The sequence below is a fragment of the Magallana gigas genome, chromosome 9 (genome assembly GCF_963853765.1).
Source record: "Magallana gigas chromosome 9, xbMagGiga1.1, whole genome shotgun sequence".
Lineage (NCBI taxonomy): Eukaryota > Metazoa > Mollusca > Bivalvia > Ostreida > Ostreidae > Magallana > Magallana gigas.
The window spans coordinates 31,430,952-31,453,741 of NC_088861.1; the positions used below are offsets into that span (position 1 = coordinate 31,430,952).

A 22,790-nucleotide genomic window follows, 5' to 3' on the forward strand; every position below is an offset into this window, starting at 1 on the left:
ATATAAATTGTAATATTTTAAAGTGTTATAACTTAAATAAAGAGCTATACCGTTTCAGACCCGGGTTACTTCCCATGAAGAGAAGACTTTCTAGAGTAAAAGCTTGATTGAGGCACTATTGTTTGTGATGTTCTAAATGAAACATCAAAATGCTTATGACATTAAGTATATTTTATTGATGGCAATTAAGTACTTTGTATACCTCAAATTATTGTTGTTTGCAAAATCAGAATGAGGATTAAGTTGTTTTAACCAAAAATAAAAAGGTGGAGATCTTACTTTTAAAACAAATTAATAACTATCCATTTCTTAAAAATGAAAAAAAACATCAGTTATTTTAAACTAATTCAACCCTGAGCTATTAATAGAACATATGACTAAATTCTTCCTCCTTACAACAAACAATACAGGAAATAATAAGCATTTTCAACATTTTGTGGAAATGTTGAAACTCGTTTGTGCTATTCCTGTGCTTGTTTTGTTGTGTCTTATGAAGTTTAATGTTTTGGGATGCGATGGGTAAGATTGCCAATTTGGTTTACTTTCGATTTTGTAAAAAGCTAAATTTTTCAGTTAAATTCAATGTTAAAGGACGATTTTTAACGCTTTACTTCCTGAAACATACAGTAAATAAACAGAAGGAACTGAATGGAATTAACAAAAATGTGTTTTCTTCCGTATTATACATTGTGATCTATATGTTACTATATTGGCAATATAAATATTCACATGATTAAATTCTTTACTCTGCACATTTACTTTTTAATACAGATTTGAAAAGTGTTGTGTCGGATATATGTGGAATGAGTTTCTACAGAATTGCACAAGTATGTAATTATCATCCCAAACATATATTATAGATAGATAGATAGATAGATAGATAGATAGATAGATAGATAGATAGATAGATAGATAGATAGATAGATAGATAGATAGATATATAGATAGATAGATAGATAGATGTACGAACGTAAACTATACAAAATTGATAATTGTAAAAAAGGTAGCGGTATGTTAGGCCATGAAATCAAATGACTGTATGTATAACAAGAGGCCCATGGGGCCACATCACTCACCTGGGCAACAATGACTTTAAAGTGGCGTTCAAAAGACATGGCCCATCGGTAGAATAACAAAAAAAGGTATTGTGAAGTATTAGAATTTTCTACATTTTTGCATACACGTAATCTTTGACATTGTACCCTTATGGGTTACTTTTTTTTAAAACCGAGAATAAGAAAATCCTACGCAAGATATAAAACTAAACATTTGGTAGAGGTACACTGTTAACTTCCAATTCCTTATAATTTCGTTCTCTCCCCCCCCCCTCCCCCACTTTATAAAGCGATCAAAATATATGAGAGCATATAGGTACATGTTCTTCCTCAACTCTTTACTAGTTATTGTATGTTTTGAAAAAAAATATTATGCCTGAATAGTTATTGTATTTTATTACAAAATGCCTATAAATGTGAGGAAGAAAATTGTACCTCAATTCGCTTAATTTCTCAAATTAAAAACATTCAAAAATTTAATTTGACTTCCCCATTATAATTAAACGATTGTGTTTTCCGGGCGTAAACTCGTGTGACTTTTATAACCCTACTCACACTTGATTGAAGAATACAATGGAATGAAAAATGTTGTCACGTGACATGTTAAAGAGCTATAAAAATCAATGTATTGACAGGCATATAACTCTGTTTTACGAGGGCCCAGGCTACCCATTATTTTCATCTTTATTCCAAACTAACAAATGGCTACAAACTAGGATAATTTCCGCTGTAATATTTTCTTAGGAATAGCGAAAATGCCTTTATCACCGTAACAGAAATGTGTCAAAACTATGGAGACTGTTTTTTTAACTCGTGTCTGAAATACTTTCAAAATTAATGTAGATATCATATTATTCATTCTTTTAAGAGGGACCCCGGGAGTAGAACAGCATATCATCATTTAATTTTTTTTTCTACAAGTATTTAACGTTTAGCGAGACATTTCTAATGATCAACCAAAATTTCAGCGTCAATCGTAGAATCATAGGCAAGATACAGAGCTCACAATTCCGTTAGGTTTGAGTGATATTTTGTACACATGAAATTATTACAGTCAGCTGAAGTTGTTTACTTGGTATTAAGTTTTGTATTCATCATTTAGAATGGTAACAAAAACTAAAAACGGCCTCAAATCTGTGTACAAACATAGAATTGTGAGCAAAGCTATGTATCTTCCCTATAATTCGAAGCTTAACACTCCACTATGGTTAGTAAATAGAAATTATAACAATTAAACACAAGAAACATGCACTATAACAAATAAAGAGCACATTTTTTTTTCAAAATGAATCATATACAGGTAACTCTCGATAGCTCGAAGTCCATGGGACCAAGGAAAAAGTTCGAGGTTTCAAGAGTTCGAGTTTTCAAGAGTTCGGAATTTTCCGGGTTGACCGATGGGTTTTAAAATTAGTCTTACCGGATGTTATGATAAAGCCATTTATTTAGTGCTAACCTTATGCACGTGCTTAAACAACGTTTTCTTTTCAGTTAAATATACAGACCTGTATATTTTAAAAACTAAATAAATAAAACTAAAAAAAACAAATATTGAATTAATTCATGGTACACTGCAATTATTTGTTTAATGCATCATATTATGATCAGATTGCTCAATACTACTCTACTGCGAGACGACATGTGAAAAGTTAAATAAATGACTATCACCATGATCACCCATTGTTCCCATTGTACGAGTCCTTCACCAGTTGTAAGAACTTGTTAAGCAATAATCAATATAATGCCAATGATGCTGATAAGCATAATTTCTACAGTTTTATAATTCTAAAATTTTCACAATGGCTCAAAATTATCTTTTCGTCTCAATTAATTTCTCATTTTCACTGCGTCTCCACATTATCTCATAACGGTTCGGGTATATTATAGAAAAGGTATCGATATGGCCAATCATCAAACAATTATCACCTTGCAGGACAAGAGTCGCCTGAAGAAACAACCCGTGACACGGGTCACCCGTCTAACGCCTGGAGCCATTTAAATGACCAAGTAGGTGTTAATTGGGTAACGCTTGGATATACACAGCCACTTCGAGGTATCGAGAGTAAAAAACTATAGATTATGAATAACGGGACTGTAGTTTGACTTCGAGGGATCAAGGGTTTTGAGAGATCAAGAGTTCGAGAAATCAAGAGTAAATTTGCTTAATTATTATTGGAAAAAAATCGGGACCCTAGACTCACATCGAGCGATCAAGAACTTCGAGCGATCGAAGTTCGAGCCATCGAGAGTTCCCTGTATATAAACCTACACATTTCCGTCAGCGATATTAGCCTCTTTTTAAACTGAATAAACTCAAGAAAATGCTGAGCATCTTAACAAAACACATTTCAGTACTTTGTTAATATATCAGATGTTGCTTAATATGCGCAGGTAAACAGTCAACTATCTGATTTACCAAAGTCTATGTTTGATTTGCTACGTAAAAATTACAAAATACAGGCGATAGGTTACAATGCATAAATAATGAACACGAAACGAAAATCAAAAAAGCAAACACCACCGTCATATGTGAAAACTGGCAACGCATTGAATAATTCAACCTCAATTTACTTCACAAAATCGGTACCAATGTATGTTGCATGTTTCGAAGATTCCCTTCGCACGCGAACCGTTGCGCAACAAACAAATTCATCTTTGTCGGATCGAACCATTTATCATGCGCCGTGGCTGCTCTAAACAAATAACCTCGTTTTAGAACTTTGGAGTTAAACCTGAATTATTTAGCTTCTTCTTAAATAAATCCACAACCCCGTAAAATGTCGACCCGGGTTTGACTACCCACTTTACCAACTCCAAAATACGCATTGTTGTCTATCAATATTTACAGCGAATACAAATATAGCGGTCTGTAACATATCCTGAAAATTTTAATGATATTGGTTAATTATTATCGACGTACATATAAATTAAGAAATCTCGATCTGCCCCGGCTTTTATTTTGTCCCGGCCCGGGTTTGCTTACCCATTTTACCAAGACTCGTATGGAATACCGAACCTGAAGCTATAACCCGATTGAAACACGCCATTATTTTCGTAATAACTTATATTTGAAACAGAATAAGCCCTTTTGCAATTTATGTTTTCCTTTCCATAAGAATTATTTATACTAAATTACGTTGGATTTGATAAAGTAGTTGTAAAGAAGAAGATGCACCCACACCTTTTCTGCATTTTCAAGGTTTTCTCCGCATTGAATAAAGATCGGTCTTTAATTTTTATATCTATATTTGCCTTTCAATAAGGATGCTTTTTGCAAAATTTGGTTGAAATTGGCAAAGCGATTTTAGAGAAGAAGTTGAAAATGTAAAAAGTTGACAGACGGACAGACAGACGGACGGACGGAGAACGGACAAAATGTGACCAGGATAGCTCACTTGAGCGTTCAGCTCAGGTGAGCTAAAATCTTTAAAAAAGTAATGTTGGATGTATGTTATTAGAATGCAGCATTGGTTACACTGGAATAGATTGCAAAGAAAAATGTCCATATCCAACATACGGGGAAATCTGTCAGAAAATATGCAAATGTGAAAGTACTTTGTGCGACTTTTCAACGGGTTGCACAGCGAATCGTAAGTAGTTTAAATGACATAATGATTATTTTTCATTGTGTTTACCAAGAAATAGAGCACCTAATACACTCTATTAATCAATGCTTTTGTTTTAAAGCATCATTCTTAGAATTTATATCTCAAATATCAAAAATATGTAGGTGCCTTTTATTAACTAGATCTTGACTTCAATACAAGTTAAGCTCTTCTATTCATAGCTGAGTTTGTCATTGAAAAATCATCAATTTATTCCGTGTAAAGCTTACTTAATAAAGGATATAAAATATTAATTATAACAAAAATGTATTTGCAGGTACTCTGAGAGCAAACGTGACCATGACATCATCGATGACAGAAGTATTATATTACATCAGTACTACCGACCTCAATACATATTCAGAAAAATCATCATATAAACATCATACTGAACCTTACAACTTTTCACAATCGAAAGAAAACAACATCTTATTTCATCCGCTTGTTTTATCATTGTTTTCATTCAATGTGCTATTCATCATTATTATTTTGATATTCATATTTATAATTTCTCGAACGTTGTATTGCAAATCAGCACCGTCTGAACTTTGTGAACAAGAAGCAAAACGAAAAATTAGGATAAAGCGAAGTAGTTATGAGGGGAATACTGAAAATGAAAGTGAAGACTGTCTTTTGCATTCAGGCTTTACGTCCGTTGCTGTTACTAGCAACACATTGATTTCTAAGATAAATAATCAGTATGACAGCAGAAATCCTTCTGAGAATGCAGAATATACTGACACAAAATCTGTTTATACTGAGATGACAGCAGTGTCCCTAAGCAACCGAGGTGAGAGTTTACAGTTACTACGGCAACCGTGTCAAAGCGTGGATGACCATGTTTACAGTGCAACGGATACTCTGCGGTTTGAAAGTGAAACAGACACTAAAGAGTTCTTCAACGAATAATTCTGATGCAAAAATGATACAGTGTGCCATACCCTGACCATTACAACTTCACAAGAGAAAAACATCCACTAAACATTTAATTATGGCAGTTAAATAAAGATCTAGACTACAGATACACAAATTATTATAACATAAAATGCAAACGATTTTTTTTCATACAAGGAAATTAATACAAGGGTTTTACATCGTGTGATGAAAAAAACGAAGTACAAATTACATGTTGGTTGTTATAAATTGATTTTATTAGATTTATATCTAGGGTTTTTGAAGAGGAAGTACAACAAGTAATTGATTTAATTGAATTATTGCTAAGACCAAGGCAGCGCCAAGCACCAAATACTTAATTCTGGAATCAAATCAATTATAACACACAGAAAAGCGGATGAGTTTTGTAAAACTTTTTTGTTTATACACATATCGATGCAAATTATTTCCGCATTATATAATTTCTTATTCGTTTTATGATCAAATTACAGACTGAGTGACTAATGACTAATATACTGTCTGATGCATTAAATGCCTTTTTTAAAAAGATGCGTTGCTTTATTATGTTATTTTCTTAATTGGATAATTATGAAGTCTATATTTTCTTATATAATGAAGATTTTTTAAACATCAATTCAAAAGTAGGTGGAAAAAAACCTTAAACAAAATAGATAAGTCCAAATATCTTTTATTCCATACCACATATACATATCATAGAACCTGCATCGTAAACATGATGAGGAAATTACTTGAAAGTACTTGAAAAGGTCGAGGCTGTAAGTGTTTTAAGCAGTCATACAGTTCATTTGTTACCAGATTTGTCAAAATCTGAAACTATACTTTAATGCATAATTTACCTCCAAACTGTGTTACAATTTAGAAATGTACAATGTAAATGTAGGAATTCCATACATTTATAAACTTGTGCTATCCGAATTAAAAGTTCTATATCAGCTGGACTATTTATAAGTTATATGTAAAGATCAAAGCAAAATTGACTAATATTATTTTCATCCTATTGTCCATTACTTTTTTATGGTAATCATCTCAATGATGTCTAGTTAATCGTTGTTTCTTTGTTCCCTGTAATATTTACAAGAACGAAAAGATTTCTAACGGAGAGTCATGCGGATTAAATATTTTATGATAAATTATCTCCTTTGGGTAGTTTTCAAACACCTCGCACAATTTCTCAACGTTATCATATGAGCGTTTCATATCTATTGCAATGCAAAATATCCATTATTAAAGTTATAACTTTTATTATTTCTAGCCTCATTGTTATTTTGATACCCTTTAGTGAATCCCCTGACGCACGAAAGACAGTTCCGAGATGTTGAGATGGTGTTCGTAATCATTAATTATTTTAAATAGGGTTACTGCCCTTGCATTAGCTTCAACAAATATCCATGGTGACTTAACAAATTTAAAATCAACAGAATGATATTGAAAAATACCGCTCATTTTAGACAGCCAAAAAAAAATGTTTCGTGTTTTTAAATCGGGCAATGCTGTGACTAAACAGAGTCAGTACTAAAGGATATCAGTTAACGATTGAATGAAAAAATGACAATAACAAACCGTGAACCATCTCAAAAATCCATAAAACGAAATACAAAATTCAAAGCAGAGCAACTCGGACCTCCAAATAGATAGTGGGATGAGGTTAAACATTTTTCTAAGACCAAAATGCATCCCAAATGCATCGATATTTATCATAATAAATGAAGATACATTCAATTCTCGCCATCATCAAAAACGAATTTCTTCAAATCTGTGCCGCTCACATGTCATTTGTCATAGACTGGCCGCCGGCGCTTCCCCTATGTTGGAGTCTGCATGTGAAGTGTCCTGTACTGTGGATATGATCTGCTTCTGCGAGAAAGCGTCGGGGCGTCAGGTTTTAATTACGCAGCTCATCTGGTGCATTTCCGTAATACGTTATAAGTGTTTGGCTAATTTTCGCATACACTACTTTTAACTACCCCCAATTTTCATTTGATTGTCATTTTTCGCATGTCAAGATGCCTTCCCCTTTACATTTACTTTGTTTTGGTATGGGTTCGAAGGCAGTGGATTCTGTGAATGATTGTTTATGAAAATAACATGTAATGAAAATTAGTAAGATGTCCTCCTCCAAAGCATTCTCTTTGCCAATTGTTTATAAAATTAGATTCTTTCGAGTTTTAGTTGTGCATGTGATGCACTATTATATCAATTACATGATATCAAGAGGAATATTCTGTGAACGAGGATACACGACCAACTGCACTTGTACTGGGATGTTAAGCAGCAATCACGTGCACAAACTAGTGATATATGCAATTAAAACAGAAAATAAAGACAAAAGTTCCTTCACACGTTTGTTATATGAATTTCACTTCTCAATTCAATGGTTTATTCACATCACCATGTAAGTATACAATCAAAATGAAATCAAAAGACAAAAATATATATCATAGCATAAAGGCTATAGCATGCAAGACAGTTTTATACAATACTTCATAGGCCCTGGAATTGTTTTCTCTGCATAAAGCATTTTAAGTAGATACAGAGACGTTTTGTAGTATTTTAGTCACGTGGATTAACAATTTCTTAAATGGGATCAATACCACAGTATAATTTTTCATTGAAAATATCAATAATGAAATCGAAGATTGTCAAACTTAGGACAGTTAAATTCAAAATGATGTTCATTTTTCACTTATAATTTACGATCATTGCATAAACGTTTTTTCTTGAGGATAATTTTTTTTTAAATCCTGTTAGCTGGGATCTTTCATGCTCTTTCAAGGCAAGCTTTTAGTAATCTTGAAACTTACAATAGTTGTTATTTTACTGTAAAATTGAAGTTTTCCTAAGTTAGAGGATGAGGTTTTGTTCAATTGTTAAAAGATCATATTAACAAAATTTTAATTTTCAATTAATTCCAGGAGTTTTTGAATATGAAGTAGATAAACTCCGAGCAACTGTTTATTTAGCGTCTAAAAATTACATGGAGTTTCTTTTCGATTTTACTATACATGTATTTCAATATAGTAAACACGAGCTGATTCAAAATTTCATAATGTATGTTCATCGATAGCCTTATAGATCTTCTATCAATAATTATAACAAAATTAATGGTTATTTTCCCTCGAACTGTTTGCTTTACATAAAACATTGTATATCAAGCAGAGTGAATGAAGTTAGTAGGATTTGCTAAAAACACTGATTAGAATGTGATCTTAGTTCTACTCAAAATGAATGATTAGTTTTTCCTTATTTTTTTTTCAGATTTGATGCAACAGTAACGTAAGATTAAAATCTATATTATATTGTGTTCTTTACTAGTGTACACGTACATGGTTGTGGATTTATTTTTCTTCAGTTTTTGCAAATATTTCATTATTTTTACGAATCACACAACACCGTCTTTGACCTTTAATTTGTATTTGGTACCTCAGACATAGTTGGTTAAATATCTAGCGCGAATATAAACTCTGGCTCGTCTCCAAACTAAGATGTTATATTTATGTGAATTTGCATCTTATCTTGAAACAAGTTTAAATCACAAATATCCAACTATTTTTGTAGTTCTATTGAGCAATTCAAAGCCGTAGAGAAAACTATTAAAAGACAAATGTATTGTAGATACGATGACATAATCTATGGGCTATTTAAAATATCAAACAAATGATAAACGAAATTTACCTGCGTAAGCTCAGTAAATTGTACGAAGCTTATAAATAAACAAGATAAAACAGGAAAGTTTCTTGTATAATAAATAAAAAGACTTTGCATAAATGAATGTATTAGTTGGACAACTCTTTTTTTTTGGGGGGGGGGTGTTAGGTTTAAGTACTTTAATACAGTCTCTGATTTAACAATTCAAATAAATGACTTCTGATAATTTCAATTCATGTACTGCATTTCATGATATACAAATTTAACAAGTTAAATAGAATGATTGTATTATAAACAGCATATGGCTTAGTCATGCTAAGTTCAGTTGAACTTATAACCAATGAAGTAACATGGTTATTACCGAATTTTATACAATGTACATAAAATCGTAATAATTTTTAAAATTATAGAGAAAAGAATCCGTTGTACTGTTTAACAAATATGTAATACCTTCATTTCTATGTATATTATGTTGATGAACAAACTTTTTTGACTAGTTACATGTACATGTCCCATTTAATTCACTTTCTCGATAAATACAGATATAATTTAATGCCTTAGATAAGTCAGTAGTTTTATGTGAATGAGTTTTTTGGCAATATCTGAGGCCTTTTACTCAAAAGCGATAATTAAAAATTTCGCCTTTAGACTTTTTAAAAGAAACTATCTATAGGTAGATGATTAAGTAATTCTTTTTATCAGCATACACATGTACATACAACAGTTTTGATACATTATACACGAGTTAGAAATCCTTCACACTCTTTACAGTTTACACTGTATCATTCGCCTTGTGTACATGTTGATTGATCAACTCCAGAGATTGAACATATTTAATTTAATTTTTAAAAAAACTGGGAAAATATCAAGGTTTCTGGTTCGTTTAATATTTAAAATCCCACTAACCTTAGAAAACATTCAATGCTAAATGCTGTTGTATCATCTTTAGTTTTAACTCTTTGCTTTTGAAAGAACATAATTTGTGACCAAAAAAGAAAAAGTTGATAAATCAATGAGATAACATTTTTCATCAGAAGTTATATTTTAAATACATCACTGGTATGAGACTGATTTATATATACCATATTGTGCAAGACATTTTCATACCTTTAAGTAACTTGATTTAAAATATAGGTATATTTTTGTATTTTGCATTAATGTCTGTATCACAATTCATTCGAGAACCAAACTTGTTGAAATATTGCAGATTTATAGCGACGCAAATGGAAATAAATTTTATTGTATTTATTCATTACGCCTGTAAATTATCTCTAAGACATTGTTTTGTCGTATTTCGTAGGGATAATAAGAGAATAATGTAGTTATGCGCAAAAAGTTATACACTGACAGGAAATAAAATTAAGGATGAAATTTCACAAAGTTTTTGCAATAACAACATAAGCATCACGCAAAAAATGCAAACCTGATTATATAGTTACTTTCGTTTTGAACCAAAAAAAAAAGAAAAGAAAACTCTGCCTGGGGATTTTTTTTATAAATAACCGCTGTCACTAAGAAGTCCACATTTTCTTGCATTGTACTCACATAAATACATGCACGAGTTTAATTTAATAGGTAGGTACTTAAGGGTTTTATACATTATTTTATTTTTTTACAATTAAAAAAAAGGTTAAAAATACACGTTTTTTGCAGATGGAACAGTCAAACGAATGAAACAAATAATACCATTTTAAACGTTTCAGGTTCTTTTTAAATATATTTCAAATATTCTATATTTTTGATATTCTAGAATAAACATCCAACTTAAATTTTATTTCATGTAATAAAAACCCCGTAATATTGATCTAATACACTATCATTATGCAATAGACATATGTAGACTGCATTCTCTATTCGTTAATGAGAAATGACACTTTGAGTTTAGTATGTTATACATTGTATCTGATATATCTAAAACAATGAAACCTATTGTTCGTTAAGTCATTACCAAGTTATCGGGCCAAAAACTACATAGTGACACATTACATACCACTTCGAAAACGACGGCAGCACACTTAATTTAGACCAGGATAAAAAAATATATTAAAAATAGAAAGAATGGGTTTTGCTAAAGAACATTTCATTTTTACTATCTGTAACGTGTTGCCATTTCACGCATTTAGAGTTCACACATTGATTATCATCTAACATATATCTGATTGGCTAAATCTTGCAAGTGCTTAACGAAAACAAAATATGTTTGGTGTATCTGAAAAAGTTTAGTTTTATGTATTATGCAATTGATGAGAGTTGACTGAAGTAGCTCTCTTGTTAAATTAATGAAAATGTTGTCAAAGAAGTATCGAACAACATTTATAGAAAATAAATCCACAAACTATAAATATACGTCTCTCTCTCTCTCTCTCTCTCTCTCTCTCTCTCTCTCTCTCTCTCTCGTTTCATATTGAATATAGCTGCAGTTGATGAAGCAGTACACTATATTGTAAAAGCTGCATTGTTCATTTGTTTGGTCATAAGATATATTTTTGATCCATTTTTATTAAAAATATTATTTTGAATTAAAATTTCCTTCATGAATTTAATCTCAAACCATGAATTACAAAGCAATAATAATGTCAATACCTTAATCGAAAAAGCTGCGTCATTATATCTGTTTTGATTTCATCATTCTAATAAAATACACGATTTTTTTTTTTATAAACAACTAATTTTTATTGTACGTATCGTACGAGATCGAGCTTTAAATAACTGACATATGTCATATTATTTGATATGCATATTGAACAAATACAATGTAGCTTGCGACAAAAACCAAGCCAAAAAAACAAAATTAAAACAATTATGATACATGAACCAACCAACTTGTACACAGGTGCCTAAAAGTAATCAGTTTGTTTATCCGTCTGTTCATCTGTCCGTCTGATATCTTTTGTTAGGAGCGTATTTTTCCCATTCGCCTTTTCTAGCTACTACTTTACTCAGTGGGTGTTTTGGGGTAATAATGTGCATGCCCATAACTTAGTTATCAGGTGTTAGGTTAAGGTCATATCAGATTATTCCAAAATAATCCTTGTCAATATTTTCTTTACCTTTCCCCAATCGGGTTCAAACCTAAACCAATTCGGATGCTGGTACAAAGGAATAACTGATAATCAGCAATAAATTGAGAGTGGCGTAGGGAATCAACCTCTCCGAATCGGCGACCACAAAATTAAACCTTTCTCATATTATGCAACCAATGCTGAACTTGAAATTTTTACTATTTTAATGTATGTTTTACTTTGTATATAAGATTGAAATATGCATTACGAGTAACCAAAACACGAAACAATAACTAAACAGTGCAAACAACTACATCAAAAAAAAACACCATAATAATATATATAAAGTCATACGGAACTGGTTGGTGATAGTCTTGAGAAAAAATGCCGCCGTTAAGATTATCAATATCCTACATTTTGGAATTCCATACATGTATGCATATTATGCGAATATATAATCATAATTACATAGTTAGAACGGGATGAATTATGATTATTACATGTATAATTCCACGATGGAATGGTTTTGTCAGTTTATATACACAAGATGATATGCATCTGTTCCATTATGTTATTAATAACTTACTCAGGTTTGTAAAAATGATTAAATGCAAGTGATATGCAATACTGTCAATACTAAGCTAAATGACTGGCAAGGCTTCTACATCTGAGTATCATCTCAACGCTAAATACTTTCTAAAACACCAAATAGTTGCACCCCCCCCCCCACCTTGTCGGATATGTACAGTTCAAGAGCACGTCGATCGATTTCATAGTTTTGAGAGCATTTGATGTTTTTCCTAAAATTACCTATTACATGGCAAAGAAGAAGAATTGAAATAGCTACATTGTAAATTAATGTAAAAATCTAGCATTTATCTTTTTATATGAAAATATTTACAAGAACGAAAAATTTGTTAACGCAGGTTCATAATGAAAAATCATGACATATTACATGTATTTCCACATTTCCATGACCAACTCATTTGTGATTCAGGGTGGTCCAAAAAGATGATTGATAATCGTTAATTGAAAATTAGTCTTTCATATGGCAAAAAAATATTCAACTTAATAAAACATGAAAAACTGAAATATGCCTAAAGTTTCTAAAGTCACAAACGCATATCAAAAATTAATTTAAAATGGGTAATCCTCCTTTTCAAAATAATACTATAATGATTAACGGTGACATAATCTGGAAGCTATTTAAACGACCAGATAATTGATAAACGAATTTACCTGAGCAAATTCGGCAAGTTATATATAAACCTAAATATCCACCAACAAAAACCTTGGAAATTTTTGGCGGTACAAATATGGATATTCTGAAAAAATCAAGGTATTATTTGATTGTTTTCTTTAGATATCAGAGTAAGTACTTTTAAACATTTTCATAGTAACAGTTTTAGTATCTTTCTATAACTGTTAATAAGTTGATTCATAAAAAAACGTTTTGTGATAATTATGCAAATCAAACGAATTTACAGAAAGCAAAAAATATACCATATATTAATGTTAAATAAACTTGTAATTCAGATGCCTAATACATGTGACTTTGAATATACCTGCATTTATTAAATGGATTTATTCGGTCCATATTTCAGGACAATTTCGTCAATTACATTTCACTTTGGAAATTACTACCATAAACAAAAAGTATAAAGAGTTCACAGGTGTACAACGAAATTCTAAATGTGTTTGAGACATCTTTCGTTTTAACTATTTTCAACTTAGGAAAAACTTTATCGTATACAATTTGGAACCAAAAAAATGAAATATAATTAATCAAATAACTCATTAAAAGGATTTCATAATTTAAATTTCTGTAATAAAAAATCCTATTTTTCATTCCATCTCCATTAATCTTACTTTTAAAAGCAATATCTTAATTTTAATGATTCAGTGTTTTAAATAAATGAACAAATATCAAATAGTTATTGTTTTTATAAATCACCGATCTAGTTAAAGCTAATATCAAATTTAAAAGACGCAAATGAAATAAAAATCTTTCTATTTTTAATCTTGTAAATTACCTCTGTATGATATTGTGGGTAGTATTTCGTAATGAAAAGATAAAAATAGTTTAAATATGCACAACAATTAATATTAAATGTGTATGACAGCAAATTAAAAATAGCACTATTTGGAAATATTATTAAGATTTATTCAGTAATTATCTGATAGACATTATGTCTAAAACGAAAAGATGATTACTTTCGTTTTGTGGAGAAAAAAAAATGAAAATTATCATGCTTTGGAAATTTCTTTTTGTTCAATTACAACAATGTGGCTATGAAATTCATGCACCTTTGCATTCTATCGATATTTTTTAGAAGCACATGTAATTGGTAGGTATTGTATACTGTCTAGTAGTTGTCTTTTTTTCATCATTTTTTTAAATCTCAAATACAGATACTATCTCATTTAACGAATACAATTATTATATTGTTGTTTTTGGTTACGATATTTTACAAATAAGTTAATCAGATAAATTGTTACGACTAGGAAGCTTTCTTAACAAGAAGGAAAGCTCTTACATATATGCATGTACTATGATAATTATAAAAGCTTAAGGAAAATAACGAATAATGATTAAACGTTGTGGAAATAACAGAGTAGGTTAAGCGGATGGTAGTGAAAATTTTTAACAAGGACATCACTAAGTAGATCATCCTCTCATCAGAGTAAATAAGACATACATATTTATCTTCTTAAATTCTCTTTGAATTCATAGTATATAATACCATTTTATCCCACACTTCAAGCTCTTTTGTGTTCATGTACAAATTGGAAGGGAAAATGGGGATATACTTACATCGACAAGGACATCGCTGAGTAGATCATCTCCTCATCAGAGGAAATAAGACATACATATTTATCTTCTTAAATTCTCTTTGAATTCATAGTATATAATGCCATTTTTATCCCACATCCCAACCTCTTAGGTGTTCACGTACAAATTGGAAGGGAAAGGGGGCTATACTTACATCGTACAACTGCTACATTTACATCAGACTCAAAAGACATTTGCCTTTAAATTTAGTCATTTAGCTTTATCTAGTTGCTTTCATTTAGGATAAAGTATTTTTGGAAGCACATTTATGATTCATCTAAATGAAAAGTAGCTGAGTATCTAGCGACATGTTGTCTGCTTTCACAGAAAATTCGACTAGCATGGCATGTCGTATTTCAAAACAAATTTTTATGAAACAATAAATGCAACATTTGTTGAAGTCCCTTCTGTATCTTTCAATTAAACCATAATTTTGCCTGAAATGGGACTGTTTGTTTCGATGAAAAGGGGATGGATTTAATTTCCTATCCACATTTTTCTAACGCTACATTTCTTCAAAACCTTTGTTCCTTACTTTTCGAAAGTCTAAATCCAAAATGATATCAAGTTGTTGATTTGAACTTTTTATTTTCACTTTAGTCATACAGTGGAGAACCGGAAGTCAGTTTTGGCAAGTTGTACGTAAAGTCTATGTTTTTAAATGTTATTTAAACGATCTTTAAGAAAAAAAATTCAACCAATTGTCCCGAAAATTAAAAGGCTTTGCGCGAAAGTGTACGAAGTTTGATAAATATCTGTGCAAGGAAATTCTTTGAATATTGCCTACAAGCTGAAGTGGACACAGTCATACGCACATCAGGAATGTTATAACTTCTTCTTAACAAGTTGCATGATGGGATAAAAAAAAAGTGAATGATACTTATTTCAACACCTGAGCTCTTTATGAAGAATTACTATTTCGTTAAGTAGTCGATATCGATATACCGTTTGAACAACTTGAAGAAAGTATTCCTATGAACATGAAATCAGTCATTTATTTTAAGCTTTGATTAATATGAAGTAAATAGATAGGTCAGCTACATGTACTAATGATTAACCCTCTCTCTCTCTCTCTCTCTCTCTCTCTCTCTCTCTCTCTCTCTCTCTCTCTTCAATTCATTTTTGTTTCCAATAAGACTGTAATTTTATTATACTTTTTATTTTAGGTAAAGAATGTTACAAATTGGATCCCAAAATACCAATTTTGCTGTTTTTACATTTGTGCTGTTATGGGCTACGATCACAAGCAATGCTGTAAAATTCATGTTTCCCCTCTTATTTGATATTTAATTTAATTTATGTACAATCATCAGTATATTATAGTATTATAAATTTAAATCATTAAATCGATATATATTGTTTTTTTGTACAGCCTATGATGTCATGTGAGGCTTCACGAGGAACGGTAAAATATGTTGACAGGTGCCCCAGGAATAAGTCTGAGTGGTTGGAATCGGCAAGGAATAAGAATTGTTCAAGAATAAATCAGAATTGTTCCTCAACAGAATTTGTTTACCACTGTCTGATTAACCAATGGGAAAACGCTACAGTGGAAGTTTGTGCTCTACGTGTAAACATAATTGGTAAGGTATTTCATCTCACAGCAAATTCATAAAATGTCCCAACAAAGTACACATAAGAATCTGCATCGTAGGTTGACTTGATTTAACGAGGCCGGGTCTAATTTTTTCTGCCCTAGATTTTTTAATGAAATTTTTTACATGAATTTCTACTGATATAATTATTGTTTTAAGAAAAAAAAATCAGACATTTACCACACCGTTTGTTCAAGGGGTCATCTCAAAGTTTGTTAATCTTTAACATGGGACCCTATTGGATTTTGCCTGAAATGTATCAATTCTGCATATTTTTTACATTTTTTTTAAACTTCTGCCCTAGGGATTTCTTTTTCTGTTCTACATATTAAAGTTATTGCTTAAAGACATCAAATGGTCAAATAAAAAAAACTGTTTACCTCCTGGTTTGATCCAGGGGTCTTATCAAAGTTGTTTTTTGTATGCCCAATTTCCCAGTGTGCCATATAATGGCTATTTTTTTATTTGACAAAGGCGAAAATGGTGTTCTTTATAGTATTATTAAAACATTCAGACACATTTAATAAATAAATATATAACATCGCATATCAAGGGTCATTAATATAAAATACATGGTTACTGTCTTGAAATATAGAAATCAAGCTATATTTAGGCGGGTTAAGAAAACGTGACAGAGGGCTCGGCTTGCTGAACCCTCTTCACGTTTTCGAACCGAGCCCAAATATAGCTTATACTTCGAGACATTTATGTTTATTCCACAATATAATATCAATTTTACGCATCAATCGAGCTATTTTCAACAAATTTCTCTGAATATCTGCAGTTGAAACTATTACGCCATGGCGTCAACAAAGCAAAAAGATGACGTCACAATACAAATGAAACGCTGCGCGAAAGCGTGCGTACTCGTTCTTTACTCGGCCTCGTTAAGACAGTTATGAACGCACCAATATTTTTAAAAAGCGGTTTTTTTTTATTTTTTTTAACATGTTTAGGTAAATGTGCAGAATATAATATCAAAGGAGCAGTCGTACAGGAACATGCACGCAGAGACTGTCGATCATTTCAGAATCCATGTCCAGCCTATTACAAATCAGACCAGGCGTATCTGTGTAAATAAAAGAAAAAAAACAATTCTTCTCTCATTCTTATCATTTATGATCAAATGTTATAATACTCTACGTGTTTGATCTTAGCTACGCTATAGAAAGCAAATTATGATTTTATAGATCAAGAATGTTATGATGGAATCGCAACTACAAAACAAAACACAGCAACTTCAGCAGCAATAAACAGGTAAATCACAATAAGATAATTAAAAACTAAATTCTTAAAATCAAACTTTTAAATATTAATTTTTTTTTATTTTTTTTTTCAGATACATAATCGCAGCAAAAGAAAAACATTGTTATATTATACTGATACTAATCTTTATTCACGGTGTCATAAGATGTGTTTTGATATGACATGTCATGTTTAATTTATATTTTGTAAACATTTTTTGTAATTTAATTCATGTTATGATAATCAGCTGTTTTGTGTGTGACGTCAGAGTGCGCACGCCAGGATGAAAATGTATCATTTGCAAGCAGAGAGACGCTGGACATCGGATATGGAGGACACTGTGAGAAACATCGATAAATCGACAATGTTGTGCGAGATGTGACTGTAAATATCAACAATGCTCCATGTTCTTATGAACTGACTGTGGATATATGAGCCGTCTTTACGTACACCGTCCCATTAAACTGTCCTTTGTGTTCGATCAATCATCTCCGTCGCCAAACAGCTGAATATGATTATTTGTTAATTTTAGAGCTGGGAAAGTTGCCTCTAGCTATTTTTAGATTTACAAACGACTTATTTCCACTACGCCAACATTCTGAAATTCTAAATTCCTATCTAGCCAACATTTGAATTTAACACTTGAGTAATTATTGCGTTTACCTGTACATAGTCTGTTCTTATAACTAGCATACAATTCTGAAATTGCTAAAGATAATGAAACTGATTATTTACATTTTTTTTTAAATGTCTAACATGCATTGGGGAACATGAATTATGAAATTTTTAATAATTTTATCAATAATGAATAAACCATTATAACTGATTTCTTCACTTCGCTTCTTCTATTTTACAGTGTATGTAATTATGACTGACTTACAATTAGTAATGATATTTCAGTGATTGACCCAAGTATGTACCATTGATTATGCAACTGCGCATGAAATGTTTATTTCTCTAAAACCATGTCAATGGTACAAAAAAAACTTACAAACATACAAATGCAAGCTCAAGTTTGGAAGAGTAATTCAAATAAATCGAGCTTATATTTTTTAAAAACAGAAATGGAAAAATTCTTTTATAAATCAATTAATACATGTGGTAGTTATAAGATTGGTAAGTTTATAAGTGTTTATATTTGACAAGATGTTTTCGTTAAATAATTTGTTGCAGACTAAACAAGCCTGACATTCCATATTATAATGGTATTCGTCACCCAAAGTCTTGTTATTACATATTGAATATGTTTCAATGTCACTCCATCTTCCAGCTTAAGATCAATATACTTAGTACATGTTCTAAATCATGTAAAAAAAAAATGGCTCTAAAAATCATTTGGACAATTTTCCAAATGATTTAAGAGCAATTTGTTTTTTACAAATTTAAATTCTTAAGATAAATGTTTTGTCCCAAGCTTTTTTTTTTTAAAAACTCTGTAAACATTTGGATGTAAACGAACCCTCAGTAAAATGTCTATAAAAATAGAGACACATAACATGGTTAAGTTTACTTCATATGCCATAAAAGTTTGGCCCAATAATTACCCGATACATGAACAAATTATATATTTTACACGGTGTAAGGCGGAAATAAATTCAAACCATTGACGATAGGGCATATATAGGACGTGGTACACGAGAATTTCATTTTCTTATATTAACTAGTATGACTTAACGAGGCAGGGTCTAATTTGTTCTGCCCAAGATTTTTTAATAATATTTTTACATGAGATTCTAATGAAATAATAATTATTTGAAGATGAAAATTTACCACCTCTTATGTTTAATGGGTCATCTCAAAGTTGATTAATTTTTAATATAGGACCCTATGGGATTTTGTTTGAAATGTACTGGTTTTGCACATTTTTTTCATTTTTTTAAAAACTTCTGCCCTAGGGATTTCTTTTCTGTTCCAACTATGAAAGTTATTGCTAAAGGGCATCAAATGCTCAAATAAAAAAAACCCTTTACCTTCTGGTTTTTTCTTTGGTTCTTACCAAAGTTTTTGTATGCCCAATTTCCCAGATTTGTCGGATAATGGCTATTTTTTATTTGGAAAAAAAGCGGAAATGGCGAACTTTATAACATCATTAAAACATTCAGACATATTTAAGAAATGAATAAATATATAACATCACATATTAAGGGTCATTAATATAAAATACATTGTTACTGTCTTGAAATACATGTATTAAGCTATATTTAGGCTAGGCTTGCTGAACCCGCTTTAGCCAAAATATAGCTTATACTTCAAGACATTTCTGTTTATTCTACAATATAATATTGATTGTAAGTCTCAAAGGAGCTATTTATTTTCTACATCTACATTATTAATTAATGTGAATTTAAATTGAACTCAAACGCATATCAACTAGGAAGTTACTGTATTAATGATAAAGCGTTTTATTTTTAGTCAATCATACACATGTTTTTGTTCTTGCATATTCAATGTTTATTAAAATACACAGGTCAATCAAATTATTTAGAAATTTGCGATATATTTTTGATTTTAGTTTGTATCTTTTCATTATATATGTATATACATACATGTATTTATATCTAAAAATAAATATAAATATGTCAATTTTGCAGAATATCCGATGAAGACAAAATAATATGTACGATAAACTTTTCTTCTATTATCAGAACCAAATTCATTAAAAGATCAAAGCAATAACAAGTCAAAATATTACCAATCATCAATTTTCATCACATGATTTAATCATTTTTGTATCGTTAACTGTGCATTTGAATAATTACCAGAACATTTAAATACTTGCGTTAATTTAAACAGAGTTTTATGGAAAATGTATTAATAACATTGAAAATTTTCAGTCAAAAAGTTATCATATATTTTTAAGTACAGCGCTATTGATGTCATGTAAGATTCCAAATTTAAAAAAAAGCATTATGTCATCTTCCACAGACTACTGAATTATGTATGTTTAATTCATCTTTGTTAAGCGTTCATCATTTTCGTTTCTGCATTATTCGCATTCATAAATACCATCCACAGTATGTATACATATATGTTCAACAATTAACAGTTCTGACAGTGGATAAGAAACAATAAATCTAATATGCTCACATATACTACTATTATAATAATAAACTCATCAAACTATATGTCGAATTTAACTAACATAGTCGTATTGTTTTGTAAAGAATGCACTACGCAAGAGTTATGTTAACATTTCATCTTTAGTAATGAATATTCTAAGGAATGTAAAAATTGACATTCAAAGTTTTGTCGATTACTTCAAAATAACTCTTTATTATCTTTTGCATTTCAAATAATATTTAAATAACATAATAAAAAAGAAAAGTTAACGTATTTTTTAACTCAAATGTTGAATAATATTCTTAAAAGGCATGGTCACGATTTTTGTCAAATTCTACTTTTTATGTTTTTATTATTTACAATGTTTTAAAAATGCATTTCTAATGAGGAAATAAAATTTGAGAGTCAGTCGTAGAGTAATAAGCTAGATACAGGGATCCGATTGTTTGTCATGTAAACAAGGCTAGTGCCCTGATGTTGTTTACATAGGTTCAATATATCAGTATATAATCTTTTTCAAGCTGACTTGTCTACCTTTTTATTCATTTTAAGCATACATAAACAGTTCCTAACGTTAGATTTATTCATTTGTGGTCTAAAACTGCAATTTTCACTTCAACATCTAAAATATAAACAAAAGGTTTGTTAATATAGCGAAGAATTGTAAGCTCTGTAAATCGCTTATAACTCAACAAATGACACTGAAATTGTGGTTGCCTATTAAAAATGCCTTACTGAATAATTTTATACATTCAAATCGGGAAAATAACTTTTGAAAAAAAAACCTGTGGCCTTGCTAAGCTCTTTAAGAGTGGCATTAATCATGTAAACCATAATTATATAATTATATCCATAATTAACATTCTCTCAAACTATTATATTTATATTTCCTCATTAAAAGAACATTGATGGAAAATTTACAACAAAAAGTTAAAGTTACTGACCATACAAGTCTTTCTTAAGTCTAATTTAACTTATCTTAGTGTGCTCTTTAAAAAAAATTGTGTGTATGTTTGAAAACATTCAAGAATTGTAAAGAGCAGGTATTAACATTTAATTAAAAAATTCAGGATATTGTACACAAAAACCCATTAAAACAACATAAAAGACATGCCTACGTCTAGAACTGTACGTACATGTAAGTGTGTAGATATCATATGCCATATTGAAACATCTTTTTAAAAAAGTAATGCACGATACATACCGTTGGAATAAATTAGAGAAAGAAAGCAAGGGTATATACATAGCTCTTACACAATAAAAGAATCCACTGCCGAGTGAAACCCAGTGAAAGATTTTGAATCTGTGGCTGTGTGTCTGAATTTAAATGTTAAAGAGTTTTATGAATGAACTTAATCTAAATCGACCTATATGCGCTTGGCCTATCGCTGTAATTTTAAATGCACTTTACCATACCACGCTACTGTTCACTGTTTTAAAAAAACGATGTAACAACTATTTCATAAATTTTGATTAAAACGGAAAACACGATACTGTCACTGTAAGAATAAAATAGTCAGGTGGTTGATATAGTCATATGATCAAGAATACTCTATTAATATCATTCAAAAAATTACCTGTTCTATTTATATTTGAGCGGCAAACTCGGGATAACTAAGTCAATGTGAAAATTTACAGCTTTCAAAAGCTGATTTGCAATAAGTTGTAAAGCTTATGAGGTGTACTCTATTTAACCTAAATCTGAACAATATCGACATGTGTTGCCTTATTTCTCTTAAAGCTGTACAACAATTAAAACAATCTATAATTGCAATTCATGCAAGTAAACCATCATAACACATTGCATTTGCCATGTCTGTGGTAACTTCAAAAAC

At 30.5% G+C, this 22,790-nt stretch overlaps 2 long non-coding RNA genes across 2 annotated transcripts; both read left to right on the forward strand.

Moving 5' to 3' along the window:
* The first annotated feature begins 394 nt into the window (after positions 1-394).
* On the forward strand, positions 395-6,085 carry LOC105334876 (uncharacterized). Its single transcript, XR_010709279.1, has 4 exons — positions 395-519; positions 772-827; positions 4,514-4,645; positions 4,938-6,085. It is a non-coding gene; the product is annotated as an uncharacterized lncRNA (long non-coding RNA).
* Positions 6,086-14,853: 8,768 nt separating this feature from the next.
* Positions 14,854-18,659, forward strand: LOC105334873 (uncharacterized). The gene is made up of 6 exons (XR_010709858.1): positions 14,854-15,693; positions 16,222-16,309; positions 16,428-16,638; positions 17,607-17,723; positions 17,841-17,907; positions 17,990-18,659. It is a non-coding gene; the product is annotated as an uncharacterized lncRNA (long non-coding RNA).
* Positions 18,660-22,790: the final 4,131 nt, after the last annotated feature.